This window comes from Trachemys scripta, chromosome 10 (genome assembly GCF_013100865.1).
Source record: "Trachemys scripta elegans isolate TJP31775 chromosome 10, CAS_Tse_1.0, whole genome shotgun sequence".
Lineage (NCBI taxonomy): Eukaryota > Metazoa > Chordata > Testudines > Emydidae > Trachemys > Trachemys scripta.
Genome location: NC_048307.1, coordinates 65,278,765 through 65,297,085, shown reverse-complemented (window position 1 = coordinate 65,297,085; position 18,321 = coordinate 65,278,765). Strand labels below are relative to the sequence as shown.

Sequence of the window (18,321 nt, the reverse complement as noted above, 5' to 3'; positions counted from 1 at the left end):
CCACCTTACACCCGTCTTCCACAAGGATAAGGTGCATTTTAGGCCTCACCCGGCCTTTCTTCCTAAGGTTGTGTCACTTTTTCATATGAGTCAAGACATATTCCTGCCTGTTTTCTATCCTAAGCCTCATGCCAGGAACCACGAGCAGATGCTGCACTCTCTGGATGTTCGGCGGGCGCTAGCTTTCTATATCGAATGCACTAAACCATTTAGAAAGTTGAACCAGGTATTCGTAGCAGTGGCAGACTGGATGAAAGGACTCCTGGTATCATCACAAAGAATACCTTCCTGGATCATGTCCTGCATCTGCACATGCTACGAGTTGGTCAGATCCCAGCTCTGACACTTACGACACACTCCACAAGGACACAAGCCTCATTGGCGGCATTCCTGGCCCAAGTCCTGATCCAAGAAAACTGCAGGGCAGCAACATATATACATACATTCCCCTCTCATTACCCCATTGTTCAGCATGCTAGAGATGATGCAGCTTTTGGCAGAGCAGTGCTTCAGTCGCACTTCCATAACTCCGACCCCACCGCCTAGGTAAGGCTTGGGGTGTCACAAATTGGAATCAATATGAGCAATCACTCGAAGAAGAAAGAACGGTTACTCACCTTCTCATAACTGTTCTTTGAGATGTGTTGCTCATATCCATTCCAAACCCACCCAGCTTCCCCTCAGTTGGAGTAAGAAGGAACTGAGGAGGCGCTGGGTCGGCAGGATCATATATAGAGCACTAGAGAGGCGCTGCTCCAGGGGGCTCCACAGCCAACCTGACAGGTGCTGCTAGAGGAAAAACTTTCCAACGACTATGCACGCAGTGCGCACACACCTAATTGGAATGGATATGAGCAACACATCTCGAAGAACAACAGTTACGAGAAGGTGAGTAACCATTCTTTATCATGTACTTATGAAAACTTGCCTAGGAAAATCCTCCAGACTTGTTATTTCACTAGCATAGACTGTGGGCTGGCCTAATGATCAATAGCATCTGACCAGTCTGCTGCTCCATCACAGTGAATTTTCTCTGTCCAAACGAAGTGCCGCTTGAGGGCTGCAGGCTCTGATCATAAATGTTTCTCTTTCAGTTTACGATTTCACAGTTGTTATTGCAAGCAAAAGAACTAGAAACTCATACATTCTTTTAAAATTAAAACGGAGATTAAATGATATTTTAGGGCCCTGAAATTGGAGATAGAGTGGAAACTGTGCACTTTGCAGACTCCTAAATGCCTGTTCAGCTCTCCCATTCATGTTTATGTAGTCTCTTCCCTGGAGTCATGCTATTGTGATGAGCTAACCACACTCTCATCCTGCATTGTTTTAACAAAAAAATTCTAAAGAATGTGTAGCATTTACCGTCAAAACTGAACCCTCCCAGCACTGCAGTATTAGCCCCATTTTTACAGAAGGAAAAGCGGAGGAGGAAAGGTGAAGTGGCTGCAACAGGAGTCAGTGCTAGAGAGACTCAGGCTATTCAGTTCACATTTTCCCAGTTCTGTGCTCATGCATGCTATTTAGATAATCCCTTTCCTGCTTAGGGTAATTATCTATTTAAAATACTAGTCTCTAAAAATAGCTTTCGCAGAATAAATTCTCAGTCTCTGTTACCCTTAGGTACTCTGATAATATTGTAATGAGGACTGCCTAAGCACCTAGATAGATACTCTGCTGCATTTCAGAGTTAAAATAAGTCTCTTCAGTGTAACTATATTATCCTTAGTTTAAAAGATAAATATGCCACCATGGTCTGACAAAATATTCCTCCTTGTCAATATTGCATGGCTCACCACCTGGAAGCTGATAGACTGGTGATATCTTTTTAACATTTTCCCTCATAACGAAGGATTTGAATGTTGCCAATTCTCACGATGTTTGCCATTTTTCTGAAATGTCCAGCTCCAAGACATATGTAATTACATGAAAATCTCAGCTTTCATTTAAAAAAAATAGATTTCTAGCCCTCCTGGTTGTGGAGAAAAGCTTGAGAACATGAACCCTAAAGGCTCCAGCACCAAGAGGCAAATACAAAGATCCAAAATTAATTATTAAAAAAAACCCTCATGATTTTTAAGCCAATCTCATGATTTTGGAGGGCCTGACTCATAATTTGTGAACCTCTGGGGTTGGCATTACTGGATTTCTCCCCAAAATGCACAGTGGTTGAATATTTTTCTGAAACAAATAGCTCTGAAAGGCTCTGGCAGAGAAAACTATACAAAATGAAGGGCCTGACAACAACAGGGAAAGCTATGGAACTGAAGGAAGGGTATCAAGCCTGTGTGATTCTAACCCCTTCTTGCTGTTCTCATGCTAAATACTATAGTTTCCCCAAGTATTCTGGACAGGCACATGAATGTCCAAATCGGGCATGTGCATATGTGGTGGTCAAAAAAGCAAACAAAATCTTAGAATGTATAAAGGAATGGAGCAGAAAATACAGTAACTCCTCACTTAACGTTGTAGTTACGTTCCTGAAAAATGCGACTTTAAGCGAAACGATGTCAAGTGAATCCAGTTTCCCCATAAGAATTAATGTAAATGAGGGAGTTAGGTTCCAGGGAATTTTTTTTTCACCAGACAAAAGACTATATTATATATATACACAGACACAGTATAAGTTTTAAACAAACAATTTAATACTGGTACACAGTGATGATGATTGTGAAGTTTGGTTGAGGTGGAGGAGACAGGGTGGGATATTTTCCAGGGAATGCCTTACTGCTAAATGATGAACTAGCAATTGGCTGAGCCCTCAACGGTTAACTCTCACACTCTACAAGGCAGCAGGAAAGGAGGGAGGGGAGAGAGCATCGCAGACAGTGTGTGTGTGTGTGTGTGTGTGTGTGTGAAAGAGACACGCATTTCCCCTTTAAGTATACTGCCTTGTTAATTAGATCAGCTTGCTGAGACCAGAGCTGCTGCTGCCAGCAAGCTACCTCTATCCTGAGCCCTGTCGTGTCCCCCCACTCTATGGAAGATGGGGTAAGCAGGGTGCAGGAGCAGGGGGGAGGGGGACACCCTGACATTAGCTAGGGTTACCATCTTTTAGTTTTTAAAAAGGAGGACACTCTATGGGGACCCGGCCCCGCCCCAACCCCGCCCCTTCCCCACCCTCAGCCCCGCCCCAACTCTGCCCCCTCCCCTGAAAGCTCCGCCCCCTACTCCTCCCGCGGGCCCGGCTCCCGGCACAGCCCGGCCCGGCCCTGCGACCCCGGCCCGGCCCCGCGACCCCGGACCCCGGACCAGCACTGCGACCCCGGCCCGGCCCCGCGCCCCCGGCTCCCGGCCCGGCCCCGGCCCAGCACTGCGACCCCGGCCCGGCACCGTGCTCCCGGCTCCCAGCCCGGTACTGCGACCCCGGCTCCCGGCCCGGCCCAGCTCGGCACCGCGCCCCCGGCCCCGGCTCCCGGCCCGGCCCCGCAATCCCGGCCCGGCCCCCGGCCCGGTACGCAACCCCGGCTCCTGGCCCGGCCGCGTGCCCGGCTCCCGGCACGGCACCGCGACCCCCGCTCGGCACCGCCCCGGCCCCGCACCCCCGGCTCCTGCCGAGCACCACTGGCCCCGGCCCGGCCCCGCACCGCCGACCCCAGCCCCAGAGGCCCTGGCCGAGCATCGCCGAGCCCTCCGTCCCTCCCGATGTTCCCGGACATGTCCGGCTTTTGGGGATTTCCCCCCGGACGGGGATTTGAGCCCCCAAAAGCTGGACATGTCCGGGAAAATCCGGACGTATGGTAACCCTACATTAGCCCCCCTCTTTCTCCTCTCCCTCCCCCCCCGCACAGCTAGCAGGAGTCTCGGGGAGCAGCTCCAAGACAGAGGGCAGGAGCAGCACATGGCAGTGGGGGGAGGGACAGCTGCAATTGCTAGCCTGCTGGGCAGCTGCTGCACAGGGAACTTAGGGGAGCGGGGAGCTGATTGATAGGGGGGCTGGTTCCAAGCCCCCACCAGCTAGCTGCAACGGGCTGCTCTTCCTGCAAGCAGTGGACAAAGCAGGTGGCTACCAAACGACGTTAGAAGGGAGCATTGCACAACTTTAAACGAGCATGTTCCCTAATTGATCAGCAATGTAACAACGAAACAATGTTAACTGGGACGACTTTAAGTGAGGAGTTACTGTAGTGAGACTATTATAACGCCATTACATACGTCAATGGTATGCCCTCACCTGGAATTCTGTGTTCAGTTCTGGTCATCCTTTTCTTTCTATCTATCTCCTGATTATTTTACAAAGAATATGCATAAAGATCTGTTTCTCTCAATGCAGTAGAAACAAACACCAGGCCTTTTCCTTGCTCACAATTTCTAAGCCTGACTTTCCAACCGGTCCTGTGACTCAAGGAGCTCTGTCTCTCGGCTTTCTCTCAGGATGGGGTTGCCAGTTTTGGTTGGATGTATTCCTGGAGGTTTCATCACATAATATACTCTTTAATTAAAGTTTAATCTTTAATTCCTGGAGACTCCAGGACGATCCTGGAGGGTTGGCAACCCTATCTCAGGGCCTTGCTCAAGACTGCTTCTCTCATCTGCTGGCTTTCTGGACTTTTCCTCCAATACACACAGTTTGCCAAACAATCACATAAGTCCTGCATTTGCATCCAATCCCAGGGAAACTTTTCAACCCACATGCTTTGTCCCTGCTCAGGCTTTGCCATGAGGCCCATATCTTGAACAATAGCTTCTATTGTCTCCAGTTATTTCACTCCATAAAGGGACTCCTTTCATTTAACCTGAAAAAGGGGTTGTTAACACACCCATCAACCTTAGAAGGTCTCTGGTTATCTGTAGATCTAGGACCTGCTAGATGGAAGCCATTAACACCTTCCAGCATAGCACTTTCTGTTGGAGAGATTGAAAAGACTGGGACAGGTGTTCACTAGTAGTGCTTTACCAATAAAGCTGTAACTGGCATACAGTACTGCAAAGTGTTCCTAACTGTGTTTTTGCCAGTATAGCTTATACCTTCTCTGTCTGCCCACCCTGAATGAAACAAGCTATAACTGTGCTTTTTGCAGTCAGGGAGCTCACCTCATCGCATCTCTGACTGACTCTGGTTTCTCTTCAGATCGTATAAATCTTTTGCCTGCTGAAGTTTGTAGTATAAAAGAGGATTTGATAGAGATGTTAGTGGTGGGGAAATGGAATGAAATAGAGAAGGTAAATTGTGACTTCCTACTTATCCTTTCTCAATAACATTAGGATCCATGGATGTCAGGAGGTATAGATGGATCTCAACTGTTTTCATAGAACGTGCCATGAGTTCTGAGCAGTGGAAGTTGGCTAGTTCAGTGAGAGACCCATTTCGTATTACTAATTTATGAGTTAGTGAGTTAGTACCTTAACCACAAGATGATCAAGCCTGCCCCTTTAATTTTTTTCTCTCTTCTGCAGTCCTCCCCACTCTCTCTTCTTTACATTCTCTTCTTTTTTTTTTCTTCCAGCTCGAAGATCATGTCCTGTCTGTGCTTTGACTTTCTCCACAATCAGGCAGCATTTCCTTGTATTACTCTAGTGTCATCACTGATGTGAGAAGTCTGTGGTAGCACCAGCTGGGAGCCACTGCATCTGTTATGAGCTTGCTGGGTTTATTGGTATGAATTTTTCTATCTGAAGATTAGCCCAGTACAAGATAGCCAGGTTTGTGTGTAACTTTCAGTTGACCTTGACTTTGCAAGTGTACTGAGACTTCTATTCCAGATAGATAAAGTGCAGAATATTATAACAATCGCTTATCATCTGCAATGTCTGTTGTGATAGCTCAGGAGATAAAATCATCTGAACTCAAAAACATCTATATGTAAATAACACCAGTTGTTCGCCAATGTTTTAATCTCTTCATGTTTTCATACAGTTATGAATTACCGTTAGAATAACAATAATTATTGACAGGGATCTCCGGAGAAAACTCACTGATCGTTTTATCCCTCTAATAAATTACCAAGTACCCAGTACGTGCTGATGTTATCCAGTGAAACAAAGTGTACAGTAATAGGTTCTGTTGGTTTGGGGAGTCTTTCTGTTTTAGAAATCGATTGATAAAATACAGTGCATTGCAGCAATACCATCTGTATACTTTGGGTTTTGTCACTCTGCCTCAATCTGGAAGAGTGCCCTTGCATTTCTACATGTCTTCAGCTTTCAGTGCAATAGTTCTAGTCTCGATCTTAATTGTTATATTCACTGTGTGCATTGGGACATGCTCATGGAAATTTCCCCCTCACAGTCCCAGAAGTGGGGAGGCTTCATCTGGCCAGAAATGGAAGAAAAACCTTTGGCCCATCTAAGGATTGCACCCTTTGCTCCTCTCCTGGTGGATACTCAGCCTCCTCTTGGATTTAAGGAGGGGAGAAGGGGGCTCTGGCACCTGCAGGCACCTTCTATGTCTGGAAGACAACCATGCCCACCCTCCACCTTCCCTTTGGTATTAGAGTGAGGGGGACATGGGGCCTTGCTGGGGGCATCATGTTAGTTGCCTTTTTGAAGCTGAGAAGGAATTTTTCCCTCCGCCAGACTGGCTTGGGCATTGTGGGTTTTTCGCTTTCCTCTCAGCAGCCTAGGGACCTGGTGGGTAGATTAGGTTTTTGTCACAGCTTGGCAGGTGCCTAGTTCAGATGATGGTTCCATAAGGGCCCAGCTCCCTGACCTTGGATTAGGAGAGGACAGCTCATAATGGAGGTGGGGAATGGTGTGAGGATCCTAATATCTGTTACAGTGAGGTGGGTGGGGGTCAGGAGACAACCCCCTCAACTCTTGTATAAGGGAAGGGCTGTGGGGTTCACATTGAAAGTACTGGGTTAGCAGCTGGAATGGTGAAATGGATTACCAAGGAAGGATGATGTGCACTGGATGAATTCTTGTGGGATAGTTCCCAGATGTGCTACTTAATACATTTGCAGCCTAATTAAACCACATTTCTGGAGTCTTTTTCTTTCGGTGGTATCTGGGACCAAAGCAAACTTGGTTTGTGATTATGTGTGAAGTGAACATTGCTGAAGATAATTTCTTAAGTGCAAGTATCTTAATTGATTGTTAGTCTTATTCCTAATATAATCTCTTAGATTTAAATTATTTGAAGAGGTGTAAGCGTCCCTTTCCTTGGGATATAAGAGAGAAGGTTTGTGTAAAGTGAACTCAAACAATCCACAATGAACTTTCATTTTGTGATAAAAATTGAAACAAAAGAAATATTGGAGCGGAGGAATGTTTCAAGGCACACATGGCAGTAAAATGCTCAGCTCCCAGTTATGTCTTTGGAAACCTACTTATTTTACATGAGATCAGCTAGGCCTGGTCCACACTTAAAATTTGGGTTGACGTAGCTAGAATGCTCAAGGGTGTGAAGAATCTGTAGCTATACTGACCTGACCCCTGGTGTAGGCGCAACAAGGTTGACAGAAGAATGCTTCCGTCAGCCTAGCTACCGTCACTTGGCGACAGGGGCAGATTAGGGTTTTGTGGGACCATGGGCAGAGTAAGTGGGGGCCCCTCCCCACCCCTTCCGCCTGCAGTCCCTCTTCCCCGCCCCGGGCCGGCTCCAGGCACCAGCTTGGCAAGCAGGTGCTTGGGACGGCCACTCTGGAGTGGGGCAGCAGGTCCAGCTATTCAGCGGCAATTCGGCAGACGGTCCCTCAGTCCCTCTTGGAGTGAAGGACCTTCTGCCGAATTGCCGCCGCAGATCGCGATCGCAATTGTGATCGTGGCTTTTTTTTTTTTTCCGCTGCTTGGGGCAGCCAAAACCCTGGAGCTGGCCCTGCCTCCCCTCCCCCTCCCACTGCCGGCAGGGGTGTGGTGGGGTTGGGGGGAACTGCAGGCAGAAGGGGTGGGGAGGGGCAGGAACACCGGGCAGAATGGGGCAAGTCCCTGTGCCCTGACCCCACTCCCCGGCAGGAGTGCTGGGTGGAGCGGGTCAGGGTGTGCCCATTTTTCCAGGGCCCCAAAATTGGCCAGGGAATGGCTAATCCACCACTGCTTGGGGAGGTGGTGTTCCTACAGCAATGGAAAAACTTCTCCTTCTGTCACCCTAGACTGCATCTGCAGCACAGGATTTATGCTGTGCTACTACAGTCTCCTGAGTGTAGACACGGCCTTAGGGTGCTAGCACCCTCATTGGGAGACTCAAGTTCAATTTCTAGCTCTACCACAGACTTTCTGTGCAATCTTGGATAAGTCACTTAGGCCCATGTTTTTAAAGGTATGTATGTGGTGCTGCGCTCAGTGTTGCAGTGCCTGTTTTAGGAACCTAACTCAGAGTTTTGAAAGGGACCTAGGCACTTAACCAAAATCCCATCAATGGGATTTTGACTCCTATGTCGTTTTTGACTCCTAACTTGGCTAGGCACTGCACACTGAGCGCAGCAATGCAGAAATACCTTTAAAAACATGGGCCTAACTCTCTCTGTGCCTCAGGTCCCCCTCTGTACAATGGGGTGAATAGTACTTCTCTGTGAGGCCAGGGTGTTGTGAGGATAACTGCATTCAAGATTGTGAGGTTGTATACTACAGCAACGAGGGCTATGCAAGTACTTAAGATTAGGCTAGAAATAGACATTGCAATTCCTTGCCCATTATTTTAAGCCAAAATTGAAGAGATGAACCCAACTGGCTGTGTGCCAAAAAATGCCTTTTGATTAGATATCTCTTCATTTGGGATTTATGAAAATAGGTTGGAACTTGACAAAATACCCTTCCTGACAAATGACTTCTCCCAGTTTGCATCATGGACAGGAGTTGGTATAAATAAAATCCAAAATAATGCCCAAGACAAACACAAGTGCAGCTGCCTGCTTGTCCTCTGGAAACGATGAGGCACCGTGAGAATGAAGGGCCAACGTATGTCTTACAAAGTCAGTTTTTGGCTTCTAACAAGGAAACGATAAACCATTATTGTACAAACTGGGTAGTGCAAATGTCATGAGCATAAAATGTTTGTAAACCCTATGGAGCTTTGTTGTTTTGCTGCAAGCCCTTTCCTCTTCCCTCTAATGTATCTTATCATTTGATACATTCCTTATCTGAGCTCAAATTTCCCTGTAGCTCCCGCAAACTGGTAGTCATTTCTTGCTGTTTATTACTTCTAAATGTTAAAATTGAAATGATTCATTGTGAAATTGGGGTTATAAAAGTATATGTTAAAGCAACTAATGTCATTGTAGGATAGGCAGACTTATGCTAGAACAGTCGCTCTTAATCTTTTCAGACTACTGTACCCCTTTCAGGAGTCTGATTTGTCTTGCGTGCCCACAAGTTTCACCTCACTTAAAAACTACTTGCTTACAAAATCAGACATAAAAATACAAAACTGTCACAACACACTATTACTGCAAAATTGCTTACTTTCTCATTTTTACCATATAATTACAAAATAAATCAATTGCAATATAAATAGTGTACTTACGTTTCAGTGTATAGTATATATAGAGCAGTATAAATAAGTCATTGTCTATATATGAAATTTTAGGTTGTACTGACTTCGCTAGTGCTTTTTATGTAGCCTGTTGTAAAACTAGGCAAATATCTAGATGAGTTGATGTACCCCCTGGAAGACCTCTGTGTACCTCTGGGGGTATGTGTACCCCTGGTTGAGAACCACTGTGTTAGAACAGACCACTTGAATTTCCTAGAGCAACATTTCAGGTTTTATCAGATCTTTCATGAATGCATTGCTAGATCTATCTGTACCTTGTGTCAGTGTACATCACATAAGAGCACGTAATAGTATGTCTGTTTTGGGTGATCATGATTACAGTGGGGCTGAGGTGATAGGCTGGTGTTACAGGGTAGCTTGTCACTGAGGATAAACTAATCCAGCCCAGCTCCCCTGGAGCGGAGCAGAGCAGAGAAGCCTAGTCCAGCCAATTAAAGAGGGTTAGACTACAGCTGGGCCTATAAAGGGCTGCTAGTGGGCAGCTGGGGGAGATTGAGTGAGACCAGCTGTACCCTGGGATGGGAAAACCACACTGGACTGAGCTAGCTCCTGTGGTGGATCTGTGGAGTAAGGGGCTCAGAGAAGCAGCCCTGGGGCTGCAGCTCCAGGAAGGGAGCAGAGCTGATTGGAATTGAGAAGCTGCCAGGAGCAGGAGTGGCAGAGACCGCTGGTCTGTGTGGCCCTGAAGCTGGAGGCTAAGGAATTAGTTAAAAGGACTGTGTTTCTCTGTTTGCTAACCTCCTTGCAAGAGACTGGGCATGTCAGCGCACATGTTGGAGCTGGGGAGATATCCAGCTCAGTGGCAGGTGGGTACAAATTTGAAGCTGAAGCCAACATAACTTAAAACTTTTTCAAATCTTTTTTCAGAAAATTCAGTCCCTTTCTAATTTAAAGGCCATTGACTGCACTGTTATTCCCTGGCAGGTTGGGAGCTGTGCTCTCTGGTTATCAGTGAACTTCACACTAATAAAAACCATCAGCGCACACTGAGAGGGCCTGCCCGGGTGCCAGCATGTGAAAATGTTTGCCAGAGGCAGTTCTCCTGATAAGCAGGGGATCTGATGGCAGCCAAGTCTCCAACTGCTGGACCGTTCTGTGCACATTCTGGTGGGATTGAGAATATTTTCTTCCTAGGAGGGTAACAGGGAAAAAAGGGTATTAAACCCTAAAAGTCAGCGGGGTGACACAAAAAGCCTCCAACGGCTCCAGGCTCCCAGCTAGTATGAAAAAACATGCTCCACTTTTCTCCTCCTATTTCCTCATCCTAACAGCTCCTTCCTGCTTGCCCCTAGCTATGCTGCTCTCCCTTTTACCTCCCTGGCTCCTCTTATCTTCTCCTGCCTCAGTGGCTCCCCCTTCTGCCTCCCTCCCTTGCTTTCCCCCCCCCCCGTCATCCTGTTTCCCTTGTCTGCCCTATTTGCCCCATTCTTGTGTCTGCCCTTTGTCTCCACCCATGTGTTCCTATAACTGATTTGCAGTGTTTGCCACTGATAGCGTCATAGGGGGAGTGGAGGCCTTCATTGCTGCTTGGTGCTGACCAGGCTGGCTGACTGCATGCTCTTCCCACCCTCTCTCGCTGCCCGAGAACATTGAGCTCCAGGGTTTAAAAAGCAAGAAAGGAAGCTCAATCTCTCCCCCATTTCTTCCCCCAGTATATGCCCTTATGGCAGGAAGCTGATGCTGAGCCCGATTGAGTGCTGTTCTGTGGTCCCTTTGTGACAACTAGGCTGAAGAATACCACCCTGTATAGGGAGCACTTAGCCTTGTGTAGAGCAGGTTCTGGTTGCTATGAGCTGTCTCCACAGGAGCCCTGGTACAGGGGCTGTTCCGGGGTAGGGTGACTTGGGGTGGGAAGCAGGCTGGGGTGGATGGCCAGTTCTGTTCTCCTGCAGTGATTCATAATGTTTTATTACAGCAGGGGTGCAACTTAGGGTAGCCCTCTGGATTCCTCTAAGCTGTGCCAGGGGCCGCACTGGCTCTGAATAGGAAAGGTGGAAGCTGCCTTGCCACTGATTGCAGTGCAGGGATGAATCTGTCTCATTGCATGGCCCTTTGCTTGGGTCAGACTCCTGTGTGCACTAGCAGCAGGAGGACTTGGGGCAGTCCCATGCCAAATCCAAAATGGGACTAGTCACACGTATGAGTCTGCATAGCCATGTTGTTAAATGAGGGCCAGTACTGGGAGGTGTAGAGTGGCTTTCATTCCCATTGAGATGCTTGGTGTTTGTGCCTTCGGAAATCTTCTTGTAGGCAAAATGGAAACCAGTCTCTAATATACTACCATATGAGGCAGTGTGTACCACAGCCAGGGGCGGCTCTAGGCATCAGCAAAGCAAGCAGGTGCTTGGGGCAGCCCATTTGCAGGAGCGGCAGGGATCCAGCATGGGAGCTGAGAACCAACAGGGGGCCCTGGGAGCTGTAGTTCCTTGGTTAGCTCCCTGCCTATACAGGCAGCCCTGGAGCAGGGAAAGAACTACATTTCCCAGCATTCCCTTGGCCTCTACCAACAGGAAGGGGAGGTGGAGGGAGTGAGGTAGCTGAAACCTCATGCTGCAGCTTGCTGTGAATGGATAGCTCACTGCTACAGCGGGGTGGCCCTGGGGACGAGGAACAAGTGTGCCCAAGGAGTAGAAGGCTTTGGCCCAGCTATCCCCTTCTGAAGACATCCCCAGACTGGATTAGGGATACTGCTGTGACCTCACCTTGCAGCCCCCAAAGAAAGAACTGGGTGGACTAAATGGACAGCGCCCCTCTCTATCTGAAGCCTAGCAAGGGAGGTACATGGATCCCATTAGAATTTAAAACGAAAAGTAAGGGAGGGGAGGCTCTGGACCTGGGATACAGAACCAGGCACGTAGGAGGATTTCCACGTCTGAGCCATGGAAGCAGAAAATGATTTTTCCTTTCCAGATTTAGCTAATATTCAGAAAGGGAATCTAGCACCTGCCCTCCAGATTTGAACACCTCAACATTCAGGAGTGCTCAAGCTCAATACGGGGAGCTGTTACTTCATTTCTCCCAAATCAAATATACTGATCCACTGTAACTTGCTGTAGAAAAAGTAGGATAAAATTGAGCAAGAAATGCTCCCCAGTGGTTATTAGGACTGGAATTGCTATTTTCAACAGCCATTGCCATTTTTTTTTTTTTTTTTAGTTTTATTTGTTTAAAAGGAAGACAGTGATATTGCATTGGCAAATTCCCCATAGAAACAGAGAGTGGAACAAAAGAATAATAAAGGCACGTTAACTTTTTCCTCATTTATGGAGGACAGTCTTATAATATGCATCCAGATATCCTCCAATCACACAAGCTGAAAATTGTTCCACTTTACTAGAGTTCTGTAACCATATGGGAACCAATCCTGTCTGTGTTCTGTGCACATCTAAAATTCCTGCTCAATGACCCGCCCTGGGAGCGAGTTACCAGTGACCCAGGGCTGGGGCGGAAGGAGGGTACAGTTGGCAGGGGAGAGCCTAGGGCTGGGGCGGCAGGGGGTGCAGGTGGAAGAGGGAGAGCCCAGGGCTGGGGCGGCAGGAGGTGTGTGGATGGGGGGGCACTGGTGGGGGGGAAGGGGGAGCCCAGAGCTGGGGCAGGGGGGGGGGGGGGTGGGGGGGGGGGTAGAGCCCAGGGCTGGGGCGGCAGGGGGATGCAGTGGGTAGCCCAGAGCTGGGGTGGAGGGCAGCCAAACATTTCTTTGCTTGGGGCGGCAAAAAACCTAGAGCCGGCCCTGACCACAGCCAATAACAGAAACAAGGTCCTGCTTACATACGATTGATCTTTCTGCACAGAGCAGGCCTGCTGATTCATAAAAGTTCTTTCAAATCTCTAGATACTCTTAAAAAAACTGAACCTTAAATGGATGTCTGAACATTTTAATTTTGATACTTTGAAAAGTAAGGCTGCTTGTTCTATGGGCTCTACATTCTTCCTCTGGGGCTAAATAGCATCACAGCAGCCTGCTGGGAACTTTGGGCAGGTGTGAGAATGAGGTCCCTGCCTGGAAAAGTTTTCAGTCTAATTCTGTCACTGAGGTAGTGAACACTGTATCTTTTTAAATGAGTGCCTGCTTTTAGAGTTTAAAATTCAGACAGGATCTTAAGTTAAAAAAATGCTAAGATTCTCCCCTCCCCCCCTTCCATGTTAGTGAGCAAAAGGAGACTATGCACAAGACCCATTTGCAGTAAAAATCTGTTCTTGTAAACTGCTGTCATCTGTTGGAGCCAGGAGCCCATTTCTATGCAAATCAGCTCATTGATGTCAATTTGTGCCAGCTTTGGACCAATTCACAAAGGACTTAGTGAATGTTGAGAAAATGCTTTTGTCAATTCTCCATTCCTTCCCCACTCACGCTTACTCTCACAAATCCTAAATATTAGGAACCAGCCATGAGTCTGGCCCAGCACCTCTAAGCCTCAGCCTCTGGCAGTGCACTTATGACTGGTGCAGAACAGTCAGAATCTAGGAAGAGAAATGGTAACATCATGGTCTCACACAACACAGAATTTCCCTTCTCCTGCTTTGTGCTGCCAGCATGGATTAAAAATCTTTATTTAAAAAAAGAAAAAAGAAAAAAAGCACTGTACTTAAAAAAGGCATCTCCTATTCCTGCCAGTTGAGAAAACAAAAATGTGCCCATTCCCCTACCTAGCCCTGGTCTCAAACACCTTATAATTCTGTGCTGTTTGAAATCTTAATCCTAATCTGCATCTAAATTTTACAAACGATCCTTATCTTATTAATTATCTGAATCCAGACTTGACTCTCAACACCTTGAATTATGGTGTCTTTAAAATCCACATCCAAATCTAGCATAGCACTGCCCTTCATGACATGTGTGTGTTTGCACATCAGTGTGGGTAAAGGGGAAAAGAACCCATCTCCTTAGTTCTCTGTTGCTTTACTTGTCTGATAGCTATTGAGAACTGCTGTGTTAAGAAGTTAAATAAAATTACCAAATGTTACCAAGGTATTTGCAAACCATAGTGAAACCAAACAACCTTTCAAACAGTTACCTGCCTACTTTTGAAGCAGGTGAAACAGTAAAGCCAAAAAATAAATCTCTACCCAGTATCTAAAAAATAAGCGGGTAAAAGAAATCTCTGCAGACCCACATTGTCTTTTGCCAACTGTTATATATTTAGCTTTAATTTTAACAAAAGCTCAGTGCAAAGTTTTTTTCTTATTGTGTGTTTGTTACATATCTAGAAGACTCTTTAGGATGCCTTCATTTGCATAATCTAATGTGGCAAGAGTCCATTCATTCTGTTCCTTTGCTCCATCTACTGTTAGCGTTATCAGCCATCTTGCTCTATGTATTATTAACTCTCCCCACGTATTTTACAAATGCTATTATGTAGTACTTTTGCACAACCCGTATACTTAGCAGATTGTATGGTCAAATGATTGCGTTAGAGTGAATGATAGAAATCCAGAACACAAACAATTATGGCACCGAACTGACTGTATGAGCTGGAGCCATGGCTGATTTTAGCGACAGATGGAAAACTCCACCGAACCTTTTATTGGCCATATGCCATTTTTGAGTGTTGGCCAACAACAAGATTTGTTGCTAATATATAATGATTTAAACAGTAAAAAGAGCAGCTGCACTTTGGGTTTTTTGGTGTCTTTACTCTAGGTTTTCCTGGAGTCTTTGCATGTCTGGGGCCACTTTTTAATGCAAGGCTGTCATTTCTAGACTATGAGAGGTGGCTTCATTTTCACAGCACTAAATGTGGCTGAATTTTATATTTTGATACTTATCATTAAAACTCTCCCTCCCTTTCATTGCATTTAATAAGATGAGGTTGTAAAATCTGACTGCTACATGAAACCAAAAACGGTTTCTAAGCGCTTGGCTCTATTGTATAGTGCAACAGAGCCTTTGTTATGCTGTCAGTAGTGCTGCTTGTATTTAAGACCTGTCTGAGGACTGGCCTCTTGGTGTTCCTCCACCTGCTCAGACAAAAAGTCTTTCAAAATATAACCCAGAGGAGCTGCAGTTATTCACTGTGTCACCAGGATGGTGCTTGCAAGACACAAACCCATGAACATATGGCATTTAAACTGAAAGCTTTAGCCACACAGTAGAATATGACACAAGGCCCCTCCTGCTACTGCCTAGCTGCCATATAGTGTCATGCCTTTCACCTCTCCTAAAGACAGAGTGACTCCGCTTACTTTAGTGGAATTAACCTGTGATTACATTGGTGCAAACTGAGATTGGAACCTGGACTGGAGTATAATTTCAGTGGCACTCCCAACTGCTAAGAGTTTGAGAAGAGGGATGCCCGGACCTATGACTCCTGGCTAGTAATGTTGGCCTAGATCCATAAAGAGACTTAGATGTTGCAATGCCTAACTTTTAGGCGCCAGGAAAATCACAACAAAGAAATCCACAAAGCCCAAGTTAGGCACCTATACAATGAATGGGAAGAGGCAGGTGCCTAAAAACGTGATCCACAAAAGCCAGCATGCAAGGTGGGGAGCTGCCTAAGATAGCCAAGGAGAGATGTTGATGAGAGGAGTGATAATGATGGAGCAGCTTCAACAGGAGAGTTTGAGGGAGCGCCACATCAGCATATCCCATAGCCCAGTGGTTAGAGCACTCTCCTGAGGGGTAGGAGACCCCTATTCAGATCCTTTCTCCCCATCAGGCAGAAGGGGGAGTTGAACTTGCACCTCCCACATCCCAGGTGAGTGCTGTAACCATTGGGGTAAAAGTTATAAGGTGGACACACCCCAGATTTTGAACGGTAGGTGGCCTCTGAGTAAGCTTCCCAGACAGGGGCCCTCAGGTGAGATGGGTGCTCCTCCACCTGAATTCCTCTGGTTCATGGATTGCAACAAGGCATAGATGGGAGATAGCAGTGCAGACACCTAGAGCAGGGGTTCTCAAACTGGGGGTCAGGACACGTCGGGAGTCGCGAGGTTATTACATGGGGGGGGGTCACGAGCTGTCAGCCTCCACCCCAAACTCCGCTTTGCCTCCAGCATTTATAATGGTGTTACATATATTTTAAAAAGTGCTTTTAATTTATAAGGGGGGTCGCACTCAAAGGCTTGCTATGTGAAAGGGGTCACCTGTACAAAAGTTTGAGAATCACTGACCTAGAGTGAGGAAGCAGGTTGCACACCCTCAGGCAGGGAAATACATGCCTAGGGAACTTTTACAGCAAAAGTTTAGGCACCAAGTATGATTAGGTGGCTATAGAGTTAGGCAACAGCTAAGCAGAAGTTATGAAAATCACAGTGGTGCCCTAAACTGGGATTTAAGCAACTAAGTACCTTGTGAATCTGGGCTGTTGTGCTTCCAACAAACCCTCTGTGATGATCTTCATTATTTTATTTTCAAAATGTGTGGATTTTATGTAGATATGTATAAAAACCCACTTAATTTCATTATGTAAACATATGTCAGGAGAGAAATAGTTATGCAAGCATTTGTTACACGTATCGGTGGAGATATGCCATGTTGCAGTGGAACGTGAACATGGGGTTAGTGTGATATATCTGACAGACATATGAATAGATCCCAACCACGGTAAAGCTTTCCAAAGAGGAGTAAGGGGGCAAAAAGAGCCCTCTTGCTACTTGCATCATGGGAGGGGAGTGTGAAGGGGAGGGTGTAGTTGCCGCCTGACTAGGGTAACCAGATGTCCCGATTTTATAGGGACAGTCCCGATTTTGGGGTCTTTTTCTTATATAGACACCTATTACCTCCCCACCCCGTCCCGATGTTTCACATTTGCTGTCTGGTCACCCTACGCCTGACTAACCCATCTGCCTGCATAAGTGGGCAGAACGTTGGCTCTACCCGCACAATGTTCCAGCTGGTGTGGAGGGGGAAACAGCTTCTAAGCTGTGGCTCTGAATCTCAGTCTGGTTCCTGCTCTGCTCCTGGGGCAGCACAGCTTGCCCAGCCCCTTGCTTGGGACAGATTACAGGATGCCAGTGGGAGAGGGGAACTGCTGAGGGCCCAGCACCATAAACCCAGAGAGCATACAACACCTACTGGTTTCTGCCTGCTGAGATCTTGCAGGATCATACCTTGAAATTCAGAGCACAAGAAAACGGGAGGGTGGGGAGAAGAAAATGGGAAGATATTGTACTAAAGAAGACTATTAGGTCTGCTGTTCAACTGGCCCACTTTTGAACCAACAGAATCGGTCGGCACTCTTGGGGGAGGTGTTGCTAAAATATTACATTAGAAGCACTGAGTGCTATTACAAATGATACTGCCAACTCTACTTATAGGAATTGTTTATAGATTTTGAGAAAATAACATGTATGTATTATACAAAATTATCGGCCTAAAAATTTCTGCAAATAATTCTTGATCTGTAGCTTTTGTTGCGAGTATGCAAAATCCAAGTTGCTTTAATTAGACAATGTTCCTGTGGTATACAGTATTTATGATGGTTGATTGTATGAGTGTGACTTAGAATCAGGCTTCCAGTGCAAATACTCAACCACTACAAATTTGAAAAGCAGTTTTCTGTGAGCTTTCTACAACACTCATAGCTGTTTTTGGCAAATGGTCCTAAAAACCAACTCAGTTGCTAGAATATTTACAGAAAGTGAACACAAAAGGGGTAGCAATACAATTGAAGTAAATTAACTGAAACATTTTTGTGGTGGTCACTCCTATAACATTTCAGAACAATGTGAAATGCACAACAGCCACAGTGTTTGAAAACTATGTAATTCTTATTTGTACTGGAATGGAGACGAAAAATAAAAAATAAAAACCAAAACACTATAAATCCTGTTTTGAGCAGGGTTTATAGCTGTATGTGTTGCCAATCTGAAACAGTACACAATGAGCAGTAATTCTCCCTCTGGTCTCGATGCCTTTAATGTGTGATTTGTGAGCTGAATGTTCTGCT

At 46.3% G+C, this 18,321-nt stretch overlaps 1 long non-coding RNA gene across 7 annotated transcripts in view; it reads left to right on the top strand.

The window, feature by feature from the left end:
* LOC117883925 overlaps positions 1–18,321 on the top strand; it is a 241,371-nt gene that overhangs the window by 6,930 nt on the left and 216,120 nt on the right. For 5 of the 7 annotated variants that reach the window (XR_004647441.1, XR_004647439.1, XR_004647443.1 and 2 more), the window contains exon 4: positions 5,448–5,643. This is a non-coding gene — a long non-coding RNA (uncharacterized LOC117883925). The remainder of the gene's footprint in view (positions 1–5,447; positions 5,644–18,321) is intronic. The other 2 variants (XR_004647440.1, XR_004647438.1) reach the window with 1 other exon arrangement.